The sequence below is a fragment of the Nycticebus coucang genome, chromosome X (genome assembly GCF_027406575.1).
Source record: "Nycticebus coucang isolate mNycCou1 chromosome X, mNycCou1.pri, whole genome shotgun sequence".
Classification (NCBI taxonomy): domain Eukaryota; kingdom Metazoa; phylum Chordata; class Mammalia; order Primates; family Lorisidae; genus Nycticebus; species Nycticebus coucang.
In genome coordinates this window covers 36,006,676-36,025,513 of record NC_069804.1, presented here as the reverse complement: position 1 = coordinate 36,025,513, position 18,838 = coordinate 36,006,676, and the positions used below count along the sequence as shown (strand labels likewise).

The 18,838-nt window shown below is 38.6% G+C and overlaps 1 pseudogene; it reads right to left on the bottom strand.

Moving 5' to 3' along the window:
• Window positions 1-1,049: 1,049 nt before the first annotated feature.
• On the bottom strand, window positions 1,050-13,404 carry LOC128576759 (BTB/POZ domain-containing protein KCTD2-like; annotated as a pseudogene).
• Window positions 13,405-18,838: the final 5,434 nt, after the last annotated feature.

Sequence of the window (18,838 nt, the reverse complement as noted above, 5' to 3'; positions counted from 1 at the left end):
CAAACATTGCACATTCACTCAAGGCATTTCCAAAGACAGTCACAGAAATTACACCTCTCTTACATACAACATAACACATTTGGCAACTTTCAAAGGAACAGACTTCCCCAGCCCAAGCCATCAGAAGGGCCGCAAAGTTCCTTAATCTTTGGTCCAATTTTAAAAGCCAGGGAAGGAAGACAGGGTGAACACAGGGTTAGAAAAGGCTGCGGATGCAGTTATAGCAACTATGTCACGCTCCCGTCTGTCTGTCTGATTCAGTTCAGGATGCTGCCTTGTCTCAAATCTCCCCTTGGGGAGAAAACAAGCTTGCCAGAGGGTCCTGGCTGCTGGAGACAATGGAGGCAAAGCTCCACGTGGTGGCAGCTGGGTGCTCTGATTCTAGAGCAGTGGTCGCCAACCTCCAACCACAGCAAAGGATACTTCATTTTCCCTCTCCTCACAGAGGCTCTGCTCATAGGAATATGGGGTATTCTGGCAACTCTATGCTTTACCCAAAACTTCAATTCGATAAGGTGCAGTTGGAACCCTCTGCATCTGCTGCATGATTCTGAGATTGCAAAAAAGGAAGAAAAGACAGAGTTCCCAGAAGAGACTGCTAATGCCCCATGTGGCACACTAGAGTGGAACCATGGCACGGCTCAGGGACAACATTCATTTGCTCCAGCTTCCTTGAAATACAGGCCATTCCAAGGAGCTAGGCCGCTGTCTCACTTCTCCAGATCCCCCAAAGGCTCCAACTGGGCACCTGGTCCAGCTGCTGTTGCAAAGATCTGTTACAATACTGGCTAAGGGAACAAAAGCAAATTTTGAAAAAGGATTATGCAGCTAGACATTGTATCTGTCTTCAGAGTTCTGTGGGCGGGGATGAGATGCCTTTGGTTTTGATCAAAACACTTCTCCACTCAGGGGCCAGACTGAGCTCAGCTCTGCAGCCCGGTTACTGTACCGGAGCAAGACAGAGCTTCACAGAGGCCCTCAGACTGCTCCCTCAACAGTTAGGATTTCTGCGATTTCAGATTCTTAGTTTATATCCATAAACTCTTATATCATAAATTCTCCTGCAGAATTTTTGCCTTTTCACCCAGCTCTGTGACAATGCCATTGGTAAAATTACTCAGTTCTCTCATTTCCATAGTTATAGGATGACCCAATGCTAATCAGCTGTTCAAATTTCCAACCGTCAGACATAGTAGAGACCATCTGTGTGAGCTCCTCTGCTTGAGGCTGCAGGACTCTGCACATGCGCTTCACGGGGGAGCGTGGGGGGGTTGTGAAGTCCCTAACCTTTCCTTAATCAGTCACACAAGAGACACCATGTTGTCACACTCTGCTTCTTTCAGTCCACCTTTTCTGCCAACTCCTCAATAGTTTCCCGTGGCAGAGGGAGTTTAGGGTAGGACCAAAGCAGGTGGGTCCCTGTCAATCAGAAATGCCCTCGTCTCAACCTCGTCTGAGTCCAGCTCCGGGTCCTCCTGGCAGCAGAGGCAGCAAAGGAAAGGCTCAGGCTGCCGGCCTAGGGTTCGACTGGTGGTCACCAAGTAGGTGCAGTCCACGGTCTGGGAGCCGCTCTGCTGGCCTTATGCCCAGACAACACAGCCGCCTGCCCACCGCCGTCAGGCAGCCTCTACTCACGCCCGTCCCCTCCCCACACAGCCCCGCCCATCCCCCTCCCACCACCTCCCTGGCGGGGTCCAGCTGCAGCTGTGCCACCTTGGGCTGTCACCTCCAGGCTGCCGGCCCTTTCCAGAACATTTAAATAACACTGCTCTCACTATTGTAATTAGTAATTTCTAATTGGCAGGTCCTAATGGCACTTTTGAAGTCTTGACTCAACTTGTCCTCTCTGCTGTGTTTGATTGTCGCTACTGAAAATCTCTCTCTTAACTATCATTCTTTTATTTGTTCCAGGTTTTGCTCAAATCCCAGATCTCTTTCTCAAGGTCAGTCAAAACAACATTTTTCTCTTCCAGCCTCTCAAGTTACCAGTTTACTCAGAGTTCATTCTTACTCGCCCTCTCTGAGAAAAAAACACATTTTATATTTCCACCTATAAGCCATAACCCCCAAGCAATTTCCTCCAGCCAATGCCACTATACTTATCCCCATACCTTAACACTGACTGTTTTATGTAAATCTATATGTTTCGCTTTCATCAATTTCAGAGGTATCTCTAACTCTAGAGTTTTCTAAACCTCACCTATTCTCTTGTTTCCTAACATCTATCTTGATCTTTACAACTCAATCCTAAAAGGCAAAAACCTGAACCTGATGAATTGGTTACCAATATATTCATTCTGCCATCATACCATATCTCAAATCAGTCCCCTCTTCTCTGGATTCACTTCTCTATCCCACTCAACATCAACACCAAGTCTTCTCATTTATGACTGGAACTATTGCAAATGTATCTTTATTTCTATGTTTTTCTGCCATTTTTAGCTCATACAAAACTAAATTCTACACATACAAAAGAAGAACTGGATAAACATGCACATCTGATCATATAAGTGACCTACTTAAAATGTTTTCATTGAGAAACCCAAACTCTTGAATGTGACAAATAGCACTTCTTTCCATAGCATACTCTGAATCTTGTGGATCAGTCAGGGTCTCAAAATTTCTCTAGCATAAGCACTTTCAAGTGTGACACATTCTCTTTTTCATGTCCAGAATTTAATAAACCTTCTCTCCAAAAGAAAACCATTTGCAAAAGATTAAAGAAAATTATAGCACAGTGAATGTGTGTTTAGTAATACTTGCCTATCTCTTTACAAAAAATTATCATGGGTAAAATTGAAAACTAGGTTAAATCTCATCTTTGGAATACTATGCTTTTTCCTCTTCCTCTCATTTATTACAAGTAGTTTGTTCTGATAATGACATAGACAGGAATAATGAGTAAAGGTCCTATCTAATCCCTTTCTGCTAGCTCAGACATTTGCCATGTCAGAAAATATCAGAAGACAAATAAGCCCAAGTAAGCATGTAAAAATAAACTTGAATACACTCTAAAATCTAACTAAGGATCAGTCACTAATGTTAGTGTCTACAATGTGTTTGTTTTTGCAAATTACTAGTGACACTTTAGAAAACAAGTGACAAAGAAATGCTCAAGACAAGCAACTAGGCCTTCTCTCCTCCCCAGAACATAACGTTATAGGACAAGTGAATATTGCTTACACTTAGCATGTTGGATTGAATTCTCTGTTGACAGATCTGTCTCCTCTCAACTTTAGATACTATAAGTTCTTTCATAAGAGGGACACTACGTGCCACATTTTCTCTCTGTTTCCTAGGACATTTCACAGAACATGGAAATAACTAATAACTGTTTACTCAATGAATGAGTGAACAGGCATTTTCTTGCATTTTTTAATAGAAAAAAATCACTAGTCTTTTCATTTTTCCTCCATAAAAATTGTAGATATATTGGTAGTTGCAAAGTCTAAGAAGTTAGCTCTAGGCGTGGTCACAGACAACTTTAAAATGTTGACGCTTTGCAAGGCGTCAGAAAATAGCAATTTTAAAATACACACTACTCCATATAGATATAAGCAGCAGACAAGACTGCGGGGTTCAGTGATCTTTTTCTTAATTATCTTTTATTTCATGTGTTAATTCAATTTTGTTGGAGTTCCTTCAATAGCCCCTGAGCCCTGGATACCCCATGCTTTACAGAATTACTGGATAGGGTAAACACAATCAGGACCAGTGTGGATCAAGCACTGCTAAGACCCCAAATGGGTTCTGTTGGGCTTCCCACTGCATTAACTTGCCCTAACAAATGCCAGTTTATTTCACCCTTCCTAGTTTTAGAAACAGTCATTTTCTTTTTTTTTTTTTTTTTTTTTTTTTTTTTGGCCGGGGCTGGGTTTGAACCCGCCACCTCCGGCATATGGGACTGGCGCCCTACTCACTGAGCCACAGGCGCCGCCCAGAAACAGTCATTTTCTAAACCTCAATATAGCTTGCCCAACATCTTTATGCACTTGCCAGGCTTTTAGGACATGGAAATAACAGCAATTCATTATACTCACTTCGGTTATTGCACCTAATGTAGTGTATGGTGGCAATATTCTGGTCCGTAAATTCATATTTTCTCATCCCCCACCTTTCTGATGTGTGACTAATTCACTATCCTTCACAAATTTAAACTCCTTTTCACTGAACAACGAGCTACATTGTTCTTCTTTCTTTATCTTTCTGTAATCTGAATGAAATAGCTGGTGTTAAACAAAAACTCACTTGTAGCCCTTGAAAATGACCACAGTTGGTGTTTAGACTCATTTCAGTAACAATGAAGACTTTTTTCTTTTGTGAAAGAATAACAATAACCACACTAAATTTAGAATCATCTACATTTAGTTCTCTCCAGGGTAAGTAATTTCTATCTTTAAAATCATAATCATCACTCATTTGATTTTTTAGCAGAAAAATTTTGACTTCTCCTTAAAGCTGAAACAGAAAAAAAAAGCACATATATGTTTATATATACACACATATTTTGCAACATTTTTAAGCACAAGCAGAAGACGATACTGGCAGCATGGATGTTGGAGATTACTGGCACACTGTGGATCCAGTTCATTAAAAATTATTAGTGCCTCTCAAGCTAGGAGGTGAGGAGGAGAAACCAGGAAGCCCTTATGATTTGTCATTCATATATTATATATATATATATTTTTTTTTTAAGACACAGAGTCTCACTTTGTCACCCTCGGTAGAGTGCGGTGGCATCACAGCTCACAGCAACCTCCAGCTCTTGGGCTTAGGTGATTCACTTGCCTCAGCCTGCCGAGTAGCTGGGACTACAGGTGCCCACCACAACGCTTGGCTATTTTTTGTTGCAATGTGGCTGGGGCCGGGTTCAAACCTGCCACCCTGGGTATATGGGGCCAGCACCCTACTCACTGAGCCACAGGCGCAACCCCGTATATTTTCATTTTTAGAACTTTCACAGATTAAAAAAAAAAAAAATGACCAGAAAAGAAAAGGAAGAAAAACAAAGATAATAATCCAGTGTGAGGCACCTTTTGGTCTTGGTGATACTGCTTGTCCATTTATTTCAGTTCAATGACTGTTCCTTTCATGCTTGCTCAGACTTCTCTCCGTGATGAAGTCTTATTGTCTAGTATTGATGATAATTATGTAGTGTCTGACAGTCTCTGGAGGTGTCTCCTGTTTGGCAAAAATGACAAGAAACAGCAGGGAAACTTATCCAGGATGGAGTGCAGGGAATAAAAAATGATGAGCTTAAGCACAGAATAGGAAAAGGGGAAGAACAATGAGAAACCTTTCAGAATGTTAAAGCTTGATAAAGTTTAAAAACAACAGAGTTCTAGCCCTTTGTGTTTCCATCTGGGAAACTTAGACCCAAAAGCATTAAAGGGATTGCAAAAAGCCACAATAATTTCCAGATCTGATATATTTTCATTAGTCTCAGTTACCTATCAAAAAAAAAAAAAAAAAAAAAAAAACAGTGAACTGTGGGTACAGAACTAATCAATGAGTCCCAGGGTAGTTTCCTCATAGTTGACAATTCTATCACTGAGGAAAAATTTCACTCTTAAGACAGTTACAGTAGCTGCCCCTTATCTACAGGGGGTATATTCCAAGACTCCTGGTGGATACCTGCAACTACAGATAGCACCAAACCCTCTATACCCTGTTTTTTTTGTTTGTTTGTTTGTTTTTGGAGTCTCAAGCTGTCGCCCTGGGTAGAATGCTATGGCGCCACAGCTCACAGCAACCTCAAATTCTTGGACTCAAGCGATTCTCTTGCCTCAGCTTCTCAAGTAGCTGGGACCATAGGCACCCACCAGAACGCCCAGCTATTTTGTTGTTGTTGTTGCTGTAGTTGTTGCAGTTGTCATTGTTGTTTTAGCTGGCCTGGGCCGGGTTCAAACCTGCCAGCCTCGATGTATGTGGCTGGCTCCATCACCACTGTGCTACGGGCACTGCCTATACCCTGATTTTTTCCTATTCATACATACCTATGTAAAGGCTAATTTATAAATTAGGCATAGTAAGAATGTAACAAAAATAACTAATGATAAAATAGAAGAATTATAACACTACATAATATAGTTGTGATGATTTCTGTTGCTTGGTATGGCTCTAACGATGCCAACATTGGTCTACTTTAACAATTAAGAGCTCTAATGCTAAAAAATCAGATTAGAGTGAATTAGCATCAAGGTCTCACCTCTAGCATCTGTACCACCACAGTAATTTTCTATTCTGATGAACACTAACCTGGACAGAGGTGAAAAGTGAGCTTTCCTAGGAAGATCCCATTGGGCCTGGTTTCCTTATTTATAGGTGGCTACTTTGATGAGAGCTATTAAAACTGTTTCTTCATTTTCCATTATACTGAGATCCAGCCTTTCTAGTCTCTGCCACCTGAATGCTTGGATACTTACTAATGATGTGAATCCAAGAATCTTTCCTTATGTTCACTGGCCAAGGGATGTCGGTAAAACTCCTAGTTGTTGTGCTGGTTATGGTTTTAACAATTTTTTTTTTTTTATTTTGCATGGCTTGATTCTAAAACTAGTATTTCTTGCCTTTGATATTGGTCCATCTCATCTTTTACTTCTCTTGATGACAAAACTCTTTCATCAAGATCTCATAGCATTGACAAAACTTCTCAAACAATTTTAATCATAGAATGTTTCACTTCAAAATTTGGCCCCACCCTTCTCTATCTAATTAGAATATAGCAAGCACCCATGGTGGAATTACATTTCTAGATATCAAGTCCTCGACAGAATAGCGAAATCATTTTTTTAATTGAAAGAATAGGTTTTTAGATTTATAATCAGAAATTATTCAAAGTGTTCCAAGACAACACATTTACTAACTTATATAATAAGCAGAAAAGCATACCTGTGCTATCAGGATAAAGTATGATACTTCCAATCAAATGAGGCTAAAATATTCATTTATTTTTATTATTTCATTTAACAATTGTTTTAATGTAATCAAATATGGAAATTACTAGAGTACAAAGCATCTTAGACTTTTTCCCTGACAAAGAAATTACCTAAAATAAGTAGCAGTATTGTGTATAGAGAATAACACACACATGATATAACTGTAATGATTATGAATTAAAACAAAGAGGAGAACAGATAATTATTCCGCTTACATTTAGTTTCTTTGAGAAGAAAAACAATATGATGTGAAGGCTGTTTTTGTATTCATAAACTCATATCTGATTTTAATGAATATTTAATTGGGCTTGGGGAAGATTTAAACTTTTAGATCACCTTCAAACATGAAGCTGAAACTTTTAATTTTATATCAAACGTTCATCATTTCAAGCTCCCAGCATCCCAGGAGAAAATTGCAATGTCCATGACTCAATTTTGTAAAATATTCATGAAACTATTGTGACACCATGAGGAATGATACTTTTATTCTTTAATGATGAGTTTTGGCTCCTCTTAAAGATAGCTAATTTTTTAAAAAAATAAAGTGTCATTATGGAAGTTCATTTTTTGAAAGTCATTTAAAAAATAGGACTGATATAGAAATATTGGGTCTAGGAGCGCCAGATTCCAAAGGAAAACCTTCTAGTATTCTTACAGTAGTGAAGAGCCTAAAACAGATAGGACCTTATTTTTTATTATGGACTAGACTATCTTCCCAATTTTTCTAAACCAATCTTTTTCAAAATTTTGTCTTTGACAATTATGTATTACTTTTATCTATTAATTTTTTTAAAATATTATATACCTATATTAGGTTAGGCCTCATGATAGGTAATATATTAATAAATATAAAAATGAAAGTCCTTATCTATATCTATAAGGAGTTCATAGTCTAAGAGAAGAGGCAGCTGTGTGAATAAAAACATCTAAATATAACATGGTAAGTGCTATGGAAGCTTTCTGTGGCAAGCATTATGGCTACCTATTCTACAGTTATTTCTGCTTCTTCTCTCTGTATAACCTCCAATTCTAATGATGTTTTGCATGGAGATGATTTTATATAAGGTAAAAGCTAAATCTATGATCTAAAGATGGAATGTGACCCAGTTACGTCCAATAAAATATTGGAGAAAATCACACCTTTCCCCACTCACAAAAATTGATTCAAGATGGATAAAGGACTTAAATTTAAGGCATGAAACAATAAAAATCCTCCAAGAAAGCATAGGAAAAACACTGGAAGATATTGGCCTGGGGAAAGACTTCATGAAGAAGACTGCCATGGCAATTGCAACAACAACAAAAAGAAACAAATGGGACTTCATTAAACTGAAAAGCTTCTGTACAGCTAAGGAGACAATAACCAAAGCAAAGAGACAACCTACACAATGGGAAAGGATATTTGCATATTTTCTTTTTTTTTTTTTTTTTTTTTTTTTTTTGTGGTTTTTGGCCGGGGCTGGGTTTGAACCCGCCACCTCCGGCATATGGGACCGGCGCCCTACTCACTGAGCCACAGGCGCCGCCCCGATATTTGCATATTTTCAATCAGACAAAAGCTTGATAACTAGGATCTATAGAGAACTCAAATTAATCCACATGAAAAAAGCCAACAATCCCATGTATCAATGGGCAAGAGACATGAATAGAACTTTCTCTAAAGATGACAGACGAATGGCTAACAAACACATGAAAAGATGTTCATCATCTCTATATATTAGAGAAATGCAAATCAAAACAACCCTGAGATATCATCTAACCCCAGTGAGAATGGCCCACATCACAAAATCTCAAAACTGCAGATGCTGGCGTGGATGTGGAGGGAAGGGAACACTTTTACACTGCTGGTGGGACTGCAAACTAGTACAACCTTTCTGGAAGGAAGTATGGAGAAACCTCAAAGCACTCAAGCTAGACCTCCCATTTGATCCTGGAATCCCATTACTGGGCATCTACCCAGAAGGAAAAAAGTCCTTTTATCATAAGGACACTTGTGCTAGACTGTTTATTGCAGCTCAATTTACAATCGCCAAAATGTGGAAACAGCCTAAATGCCCACCAACCCAGGAATGGATTAACAAGCTGTGGTATATGTATACCATGGAATACTATTCAGCCATTAAAAAAAATGGAGACTTTACATCCTTCGTATTAACCTGGATGGAAGTGGAAGATATTATTCTTAGTAAAGCATCACAAGAATGGAGATGCATGAATTCTATGTACTCAATTTTGATATGAGGACAATTAATGACAATTAAGGTTATGGGGGGGGAAGCAGAAAGAGGGACGGAGGGTGGGGAGTGGGGCCTTGGTGTGTGTCACACTTTATGGGGGCAAGACATGATTGCAAGAGGGACTTTACCTAACAATTGCAATCAGTGTAACCTGGCTTATTGTACCCTCAATGAATCCCCAATAATAAAAAAATATATATTAAAAAAAAAAAGGAAAATCAACTAGAGGTATTCCAGGAAAAAGTTCCCTCATAAAATGCGAGAATGGTCTGACAAGTGACTCTCTACCCCCTGTAACAGCTGTTCCTCCTCTTTTTTTTTTTTTTTTTACCTTCTCTCTCTTTCTCCATCTCTCTGTCCCATGTCTCTTTCTTTTCTTGCTTTCATTATGAGCTTCTTTCAAAATCTGTTCTTTCCTCCCTCTGGATTTCAGATAAATAACTAGGTTTCAGTTACATCGTAACTTAGCAAGGAGGATGCTGGACATGCTAAGAGGGGAAAGAGACTATACCCGAAAAGATACTGCAAGACAAAAAAACTTTATTGCTTAGTGGTTACTAATGACTGGTCAGAGATTTCCTTAAACCTCTGCATCATTAAGTTTTCCATCCTTTGCAAAGAAGAGTGTATTATTGGGGCACACGCTCAACACTCTGATAATTTACAGCCTTAACTTGGTCTTCACTTTTTGCTTTTGTGGAACTTCAGGGTCACCTGGTTAGAGGTGAAGGCTTTTTCAAGTCTTTCCTGAGCATAAATAGAGTCCTATACATGCCTGTGGTTCCTAGATCCCTACAAGTGTGTAAGAGTTTTTCAGAGCTTCCTATGGACATCTGATTCTCCAAATCTGCCTTTTAAGTTTTATGTCCAGCCTCTCATTTTTCCCAACTGGTAGCTCTTAAGCAGCAACAGTGTTAACCAATTGCTGCTGATTGCTTTTGATACGTGTTTTTTTCACTCAATAATTTCCAGTCAAGTTGCAAGAAGCCGTTTAAATGGGGCTTTTCCCCAGGAGCTCCCAGGTTATTTAAATAGTGACAATTCTCTGAGAGGAGGAACTCCAACCCTTTTTTTTTTTTTTTTTTTTTTTTTTTTGGTATTTCAAGTGGCTGCTAAGCTGCTGCTTTTCACAGCTCCCAAGCTTGTGAGTCTGCTGATTGCCAATGCTTCCTCAGAGGTGTGGAGGAAGGACTGGGCTTGGAGAAAGTTCAATTACCACAAAGCTCGCTGTACTTTCCAAGACTCAGCTATTTCCCTCAAATAAATGCTCCTCACATTGTTGTAGGATTTCGTTTCATTGCCAAGGTTGTGAAAAGGTTGATTTTGTTAATTTTAGCCAGAGTTCCTTTTTGTATTTTTTTTTTATCCTTGCTTTTTTATTTCAGAATTTTCACCCCTCCTCTTGGGTTTTGCCCTCCTGCTGGTACCTCACAATGGTAAGACAAATGCTCAGAAATCCATGTAATTTGGTCCATAAAGTCAGTCTTCTGTAACAAAGAGGTGCAAGGAGGAATGAATGGAGTATGTCTGGAGGAGTAATTGGAGAATATTCAGCACACCAGTTTTATAGAAATGAAGGTTGAAACCAGAATACCAATTTCAGACCTCACAACCTGAAATAATTTTCACATGCACTAGAATTCTTACAAATGAAACGACTAGCACATACTCTTTTTTTTGTATACAGGAAGGAAAATTATAAACAGCATTCTGCTTCATTGGCATGAAATCAGAAAACACAGGTCCATTATAATGTCAATTTTAGTGTGCTTACAACTTCCATGCCTGCAGGAGGCATATGCCTGGCATTATAACCAAGTTCTCCCTGTAAAATACTCATGTGGGTACCACCATGTCTTTCTTAAATCATTCTCCATTTCCTACACTTTATCAGCTGACTAAACTCCATTCAGATTGGTATCATTTTTTAGATACACGTTTACTCAGATAGAATGAAGTCTTACAAACTGGAAACATTTCTCTCTCCTTAAGTTTGTTTTCTGAATCTTCAATTATTCTTTTGTTCACTAGTATTATAATTAACTTCTCAGAAAATTATCTTATTTTCCATATTTTAAAGTTATTGGGGTCAAGTGATTGCATATTTGTTTTGTATACTGTGTACATTAGACTGGTGATGTGAAACCTTGTATACTTAAGATGATCCAGAAATTTACTGTAAAGATGAAAATAATAAACGTGCTCATTGAGCCAAGCACGGTGGCTCATGCCTATAATCCTAGCACTCTGGACAGCCAAGGCAGTAAGATCGCTTGAGTGCAGGAGTTTGAGATAACTGTGTTCATTGAAGCAGGTTGAAGAAAATGCCTGGACCAAAGAGATCCTTATTAAGATTTTCCCATAGCACAACTAAGTGAGGATGTTTAGAAAACTTAGCACAAATAGAGATCTAACAGAACATTCTTCTGGCTGAGCATGGTGGCTCATGCCTGTAATCCTATCACTCTGAGAGGCCGACGTGGGTGGATTGCTTGAGCTCAGGACTTCCAAGATCAGCCTGAGGAACAGTAAGACCCTGTCTCCACTAAAAATAGAAAAACTAGCTGGGCCTTGTGGCGGGTGCCTGTAATCCCAGCCTCTTGGGACGCTAAGACGAGGATTGTTTGAGCCCAAGAGTTTGAAGTTGCTGTGAGCTATGACGCCATGGCACTGTACCCAGGGAGACACAGTGAGACTCGGTCTCAAAAAAAAAGTTCTTCTGTCTATATTGTGGTTTTCTATAGATCTATCAATTTAAAAGCCTAGAAACTGTTCACCTCTAAAAACTAATTGATTGATTATACTGTGTATAACATATAAAAACAGATTTTATCAGTAACCTTAAGCTGTGTTTGCAGTAGTAACTTTCAATCAAAAAAGCTCAGTGACTTACCACAACAAAGATTTATTTCTTACTGACTTTACATATCTGTTATGGATCAGATATGACTTACTCTAGGACTCAAACTGACTAGAACCTCAACCTAAGATATTTCCAGTCTCATGGCAGATAAAAAAGATATAAATAGCAAAGCTCATTTTGGCTATGAACTCGTTTCAGAACCAACATGGTTCAATTCTATTTATAAATCATGTGGGTAAAATAAATCACAGGGCCAAACCTATATACACGGTACAGAGAAGTCTATTTTTCCACTTCTCTAAGAGAAAGACAAAGTTCAGGGAAGTCTGGTGAATATATTTGATGAAAATACAATGCACCGTATCCTCCTTGTCACCCACCATTAAAACAAAAGTACCAAAGTTATATGTCTTTCCAAAGCATCCGAAGTACCTACTATGTCCTTCTTATCAGGACTTGTTGGCACAAATTATTTATAGTGAATTAATTGAATGTTATCTCATATAATGTTTTTTGAAAAAAATTACCATTTCTGTAGACTAATTTCAAGAATAAGAGAGTTGATATAGACCTGAAGTGAATTAATGAAGGAGTATTGCTGCTTATGTTAAGTGAAAGCATGCTATTATTTTGTCCTCTCCCTTTTAACAAGAAGAAAACAAAAATATTTAGTAGATTAAAAATTGCACATTTTAGTCTGTGTTGACTTGTTCAAGCAAAGAAAGCATATCTTTGTTAGGTTAGGCAGGTAGTTACACATGAGAAAGGTGGATGCCAGTTGTGGTTAGTCTATTTTGGGCTGGCCTGAGTCAGGCTGGTCTGAGTTGTTAGGGGAATGGGGCTAATTGAGACCCTGCAGGTGTAAGACCTTGCAAGTGGGTTGTTTTGGGGAGCTGATTGTTTTAACTGATTAATGACCCTGGGACTTTCTGACATGGACAGATAGATATGAGCTGTTAGGGGAACATGTTGTGAGAACAGAGTTGATCAAGAATGTGGGAAACTTCTAAGAAGTAGCTGACACCTCAAAAGTTGGGTATAAAATCTAGCAGTGTGCTTTCCATGATACCTGTGGTGGCTAAGATGGAGACTGGCCTACTGTCCAGGTAATTGAGATGGACATTTCATTGAAATAAACTTTTCCTTTCATGCTAAAACTTTACTTGCTTTTGCTCTCTTTAATTATTTCTATGACTACCTTGCCACCCTAACATTTTGGTGAGCCAGCCAAGAGTCACTCTTGTTTAAACTTTGGCACTTTGCCTGCTTGCACCCGCTTGCTCTGCTCATTTACTCTGTCGCCTTGGTACCAGTAACCATTCTTCAGTCTGGGAACCAAGAACCTGGGAATATAGGGACCTGACATCTGGTCTTACCCTTAACATCTCTAGCAGTTATTTGTTTTACCATAATTTGCTGTTAGTTTTCATGAAAGTATTTATGTTGTGCTTAATCAAAACAGTCCTTGATAATGAATGTATAACAGAAATAACCTCCCTCTGCACAGTGAGTCCACGCTGGCTAGCTTAAATGAAAATGGCTCATTGAAGGATATTGAGTAGTTTACAAAGTTTAGTGAAGCCTAGAGAAAATATCCAGAGGGTAACACACCAAGAAACACAGTTGTATTAATTGAGAAATTTCTGCTGCAGCTGCAAGTGCAATTGCTACCGGCAATAAACATTAAGAACCTAACTTTATGGCTACTACGGCATTTCCCAGCACCGAGACCATTTCCGTGAGAGCAAGTCATCTCTGTTTTCACTTAAAGCTCTCCTGCCAATCAAGCCAGACAGAATGGAAGCTCAATGCTGGTCCTATTTTCTCATTTTTGAATCAATTTCATCCATAATGTTCCTTGTTGGCAAAGTCAAGGCCACATGTCTGTTTTTAGCTAAAAGGAGGTTTGGCATATGAGGTTCTGGTTCCTATCTTTGTAGGATATGTGGACTTCATAATGCAGAAATTTCTCTCAATATAAATAAACCGTTATTAATTAAAATAATGAACAACCATGAATATGACATATGCTTCCATCCATGGAACTAGATAACTAAATACAAAAGAAAACACTGAAAGCTAAACCCACAAGAGGGAAGCTAATGTTGGGGCTCAAGGAAATAATACCACAAAATAGGAATGTTTGTTTGTTTGCTTGCTTGCTTGTTTAGAGATAGTGTCTCTGTTGCCTAGGCTGGAGTGCAGTAACATTATCATAGCTCACTGCAACCTCAAACTCCTAGGCTCAAGGAATCTCCAGCCTCAGCCTCCTGAGCAGGTAGAACTACAGACATGCACCACCATGCTCAGCTGGCACCGGGCTCATGTCTGTGATGTGCAGAGGGTTATGCCAGGGAGGTTTGCACCAGATTTTCATTGGCTGAAGAACTTAGAAACTGACAGCAAGTATGGCATGCTGTTATTTAGCTCATGGTGGCTGGTGAGCAGCATAGGAAGTCCGCACAGGTAAAATGTCCCATACACTTATCTATGCAATGAAAGAATAGTGGCAGAGTACCAAACAGTAGTCTAAGCATGACATCACTGTGCACAGTTATAGCTATACGAGGAAAACATGGTGCCTTCAAGTGGAACCACTGGCAAGGAAGCCCAAAGACTCTATCTTGCCCCATACCTGTAATCCCAGCATTTGGGAGGGCAAGATGGGAGAATCATGTAAAGTCAGGACTTTGAGACCAGTTTGGCAGACATGATGAACCCATCACTCTAAAAATATGGTGTTGTAACAAAGGAGCTAATAAATATAGAGGGGAAGATAAAATTATCACCAATTTAATAACTGATCCTGGCAAGGGTCTTTAGTGGATACTAAAATTCACTAGGCAAAAAGCTGTCGGTCAACAGGATATTTGAGAAGTATCAAAGTAGATAATGTTTTATTTACAAAAGGAGCAAGATACCTTTACAACAGGAAGATCTGGCAAATACTATCTTAATTAGGTGATCAAACTTAGCAACATAAATAATGGACAAGCTGATAATCGTGGCCTTCGGACAAGATGCAGTGAGATCATCATCTGTGCACCATCCTCACCAAAACTGTCCAACCTGAACCTAATCACAATCAAACACAACCACATTTCAACATTCTACAAGACAACGAGCTTGAACACTTAAAAACTATGAATTTAATGAAAGAAAAAATAGTATACATTTAAAATTACAAGAAAATAGAAGGACATGCCAACCAAATACAATATGAAATCTTGAATTGGATCTTGGAATGAAAAAAAAAGAATGCTATAAAAGACATTATACATTATGGGCACAACTGAGGAAATCTGAACATTGTACAAGTATATCACTGTTTCCATGTTAAATTAAATTTTTAACAGTATCATGCAATGTTGTGGAAGGATGATCATGTTCATAAGAGATGAACAGTGAATTAGAGAAGAATGTCATGTCTGCAGCTTCATTTCAAATGATTCACTTCTACTGCTGGTAATAATGTACAGTGATGTATACAAATTTGTATTCACACATACACATATTATGCATATATGGAGACTAAAGAGAGCTAGATATACCTTGTTAAATCCAAGAGAAGTATATACAAACATTCATTGTATTATAAAACTTTCTAAAATAAACACTTGAGAAAAATTAAAAAAATATATGGTTTTTTTTTACATGCTGGACTGAAGAGGCTTCAAAGTCCCTCGAGTACCCTCAACTTCATATCTCCCAAAGCATAGGATAAAGTTCCTTTATCTGCCTAACATCTGGATACACCAAGGAAAACAATTATTTTTCCTTCCTTGCCCTATAAATGTAAGAATGGAGCCACACCTAAATAGACCTGTGGACTGTCAGAGAACTATTTACAAGTTATTATCTGTTCCCCATTGATTAATCCATGTTTTCTCCCTGGTAATCTTTTATTTCTCTTTAACAAAATTCTTTTTTCCCCCTCTCCCATAATCTGTTTTTCTGTAACCAACTCCATGAACCCCTATGTGTTTTTTATAATCCTCTCCCTTAACTACTTCACTGTCTAAGTAGTCTCCCAGAAACTTGAACTCCTGGCCTCTAGTTATCCTCCTGCCTTGGCCTCCCAAAGTCTTGAGCCACCACACCCACCACTGCAATGGATTTTCCACGAGACAAAGGATTTGAGATTCTGAGGGCTCCAGGGCAGACTTCCTGAGGCCAAGATTCACCCTCCCCCACAACTTGCCCCCAAGGCACATAGCACCCTTTGTGAGATACATCACTACATGCTCCGAAGCAAATGGCCCCTCCTTTAAAAGCCCTTGATATCTTTTAGTCAGACAGCCAGATTTGAGCAGCTCTCCGTGTTCTCCAGACTTGTCTTACTAAAAATTCCTTTCTTCTGTGGAAATCCTGGTTGTCTTATTGGTTGAATTTTGGTGTGATGAGCAATTGGACCCAAACTAAAAACCCCCTGTTGTTTAAACATTTTGATAACAATATTTAAGCTTCTGAGCCCTACTGGGGAGTGGGTAATCACTGTGTAGTTCTCCCCATATGTACATGTTAAATAACTAGGTATACCTTTTCTCCAATTAATTTGCCTCTTGTGAGTTGACTTTTCAGAGGACCTTCAGAGGGTGACAGGAAGGATTTTCCCTTGGTCCCCCTACACTAACATGAAACAAAATGATTTTAATAATAATAAAAAAACCCTAAAAAGTCTCAGCAGCAGGAGATAAAACTTTCAAAGTTTTTCTCACCAGGTGGATTTAAAATAAGGGAATTGGACCCATGTTTATAAAAAGGAAAAATTTGACCTTAAATTTTTCAAATAAAAAACAAATCCAGACTTATTAATGAAACACTTTATTTAAAAGGACTTGCATAGAGGGACTATTGTAATAGAAATAATATTCTGATTAAAAAAAATCTGCAAGCATCTGAAGAATTAGACAAAAGAAAAAAATTTATTTTATAAAAAGGAGTGAAGAAAGATATAAAAAATGTGTTTTGGAAACTGAGATGAAAGGGTGGAAACTGGACAATAGATTAAGCAATGTTTTACTCTGAGTCCAGCCTATTCACAAAAGGGTCTGGCTGTTCAGGAGGAATTGTGTGCTGGCTCAGACTGAGGGTAGGGCAAAGTTTGAGGACCCAAGGAAAGGGAATCATCTTAACCAACACTGGTTAACAGCCTTTATGTTCCGAGTGGATAAGGGGACAAAAATTGAGCTAATAATTTATGACTCAAAGAATGTGAAGTGTTTGTATTTGGTATAGTTATTTGTGAAAAGGGGGGAATATTTGTATTACCAAAGTCATATGTGGAGGAGTAGGTCTTTGCAGTAAACCCTTCCTTGGCTGGAATACAAACTGATGGAATTTCTTTAACTTCCATGTTTTTGTATGAGTATGCAGATTCCTGTTGTTACTCAATTCAAGTTTTATTCCATGATGGTCTGAGAATATGCAAGGAATAATTTCTATTCCTTTAAATTTACTGAGGTTAGACTTGTGACCTAAAATGTGGTCAATTTTGGAGTAAGTTCCGTGGGCTGATGAGAAGTACGTGTATTCAGTTTTGTTGGGATGAAATGTTCTGTAGATGTCTGCTAAATCTAAATATTGGATGATTAGGTTTAAATCTAAGATTTCTTTGCTCAGCTTCTTGCTGGAGGATCGATCCAACACTGCCAAAGGAGTGTTGAAATCTCCAACGATTATGGAGCTGGAGGAAATCAAGTTACTCATGTCTGTTAGAGTTTATCTTATAAATTGAGGTGCATTCTGGTTGGGTGCATAGATCTTAATAATTGAGATCTCGTCATATTGAGTATTACCCTTAACAAATATGAAGTGACCATTCTTGTCCTTCCTTACTTTTGATGGTTTAAAGCCTACTGTATCTGCAAATAAAATTGCAACACCTGCTTTTTTCTGATTACCATTTGCCTGAAATATGGATGACCATCCTTTCACCCTGAGTCTGTATTTGTCTTTTAAGTTAAGATGTGACTCTTCTATGCAACAAATATCTGGCTTGAGTTTTTGTATCCAGTCAGCTAACCTATGCCTCTTTAGAGGACAGTTTAAGCCATTCACATTAATGGAGAGTATTGATAAGTCTGGTGGAATTTTGGGTATCAAGTTTTTCAAAGGTCCAGTGGACATTTTTAATCCTTTCGCCAGTGTGGAAGTTGGAGTTTGATCGGAAGTTTCTGAGTGAGTTTACTTTTGTGGTATAGGATTGGGTTGGTCATTGTGGAGGATAGGTCTGAGAATATCCCGAAGAGCTGGTTTACTTATGGCAAATTTTTTCAACATATGAATGTCATTGAAGTATTTAATTTCTCCATCATAAATGAAACTCAGTTTAGCTGGATACAAGATCCTGGGTTGAAAGTTATTTTGCTTTAGGAGATTAAAAGTTAATGACCACCCTCGTCTGGCTTGAAAAGTTTCAGCAGGGAGATCTGCAGTTATTCTAATATTCTTTCCTTTGTACGTAATAGTTTTCTTTCACCCGGCTGCTTTGAGCTTCTTCTCTTTCATGTTAACTTTAGTGAAGTTAATTATGATATGCCTGGGGGATGACTTATTGGGGTTGAATCGTGCTGGGGTTCTGAAGCTGTCTGCTATCTGAATTTCAGATTCTCTAGGCATGTCTGGAAAATTTTCTTTCATAATTTCATGCAGAAGGGCCTCTGTGCCCTTCGAGGCCACTTCATCATTCTCCGAAATCCCAATTATTCGTATATTGCTTTTCTTCGAATTATCTGAGAGTTCTCTGAGCGAGTGATCCGTTTTTGCTCTCCATTTCTCTTCCTCTTTGAGAGATTGGG